Here is a 1,495-nt window from a genome sequence, read left to right as displayed (position 1 = left end):
TGGGGGCCCCCAGGGGGGCCCCCTGGGGGCCCCCCTGGGGGGCCCCCCTGGGGCTGATGAAAGTGTGGGGTTGTGGCTGAGGGCTGTAAGGACAGTTTTGCTGCTGTCGCAGAGACACCCCAGTGTTGCTGCTGCTCTTGGGCGGGCTGTCAGGGAGTGGAGGAGGGTGAGCTTGCTGCTGCTGCTGCTGCTGCTGCTGCTGCTGCTGCTGCTGCTGCTGCTGCTGCTGCTGCTACTACTACTACTACTGCTACTCCTACTACTGCTACTACTACTGCTGCTGCTACTACTACTACTACTACTGCTACTACTGCTGCTGCTACTGCTGCTGCTACTGCTACTGCTGCTGCTACTGCTGCTGGCTGTGGGCGTTGGCGCTGCTGCTGCGGCAGCGACTCGTGCTGCGCTGCGGTAGCTGTGCTCGTGCTGCTTCAAACCTGCTGCTGCTGCTGCCGCTGCTGCTGCTGCTGCTGCTGCAGAGAAGCAAACGGTCGGCCTTCCTCTGCGGGTCTCCTGGGGTATCTTTTGAGTGTTTGTGGTCCGCGGAAGACGATTTGCTGCTGAGGGCTTTTGGGCTGCTGCTGCGGGCCGTAGCCCCCTAAGCCCCACGACTAGGGTTTAGGGTTTAGGGTTTAGGGTTTAGGGTTTAGGGGTGGTCTACAGCTGCTGCTTCGTTCCTCCTGGGGGCCCCTAAACAGCCCCAAGGCCCTGGGGGCCCCTTGGGGACCCCCCATTGGCTGGAGGCCCCCCTAGACTGGGGCCCCCCCTATTAGTTGGGGGCCCTGTGGGCCCCTAAAGGTCCTTTTGTTGGGGAGACCCCCAGGGGCCCTCCTGGGGCCCCTGGGGGCCCTTTTGGGGGCCACCAGCAAGGCCTGAGAAGCTCGAGGGGCCCCCCGGGGCCCTCCAGGAGCTAAAACTCTTAAGAAGGCTCCGTTTGCTGCTTAGCTGGGCCCCCGGGGGCCCCCAGGGGCCCCCCGGGGGCCCCTGGGGTCCCCGTGGACTTGTGTGTTTTTGCTTTTCTTCGTTTTTTTCGGCAGTTTTTTAAATATTTTGCCAATCTAGAGCAATTCCAGAAGTAATTATTTGATCTATTCCCTTTTTATCTACTTTTGGGGCCCCTAGGGGGCCCCAGGGGGCCCCCGGGGGCCCCCAGGGGCCGCCTGTGCCTGTCGGCTGCGAGGCCTTGGTGGCTGCACTGAGGTGTCTGTACACGGGGAGAGCTGCGCATTTTGGAATGGATCGAAGTTTATTTTTGGTTTTATTTTTATTTTTATTTTTATTTTGAATTTAATAATGAGATTTAATTCTTTGTTTCAAACAGAAGACCCGCAGAAGTCTCAAGCCTAGACAGCCGCAGCAGAGGCCCCCGATGCATCTAGCTGCAGCTGCTGCTGCTGCTGCTGCAGGGTGATCTGCATGCCGAAGCAACAGAAGCTGCTGCTGCTGCTGCTGCTGCTGCTGCTGCTGCTAGGATGGCCCCCGAGTACTGCCTAGT

The sequence above is a fragment of the Eimeria tenella genome, genomic scaffold (genome assembly GCF_000499545.2).
Source record: "Eimeria tenella Houghton genomic scaffold, Eth_scaff2798, whole genome shotgun sequence".
NCBI lineage: Eukaryota > Apicomplexa > Conoidasida > Eucoccidiorida > Eimeriidae > Eimeria > Eimeria tenella.
Note: the sequence above shows the minus strand (reverse complement) of the source record.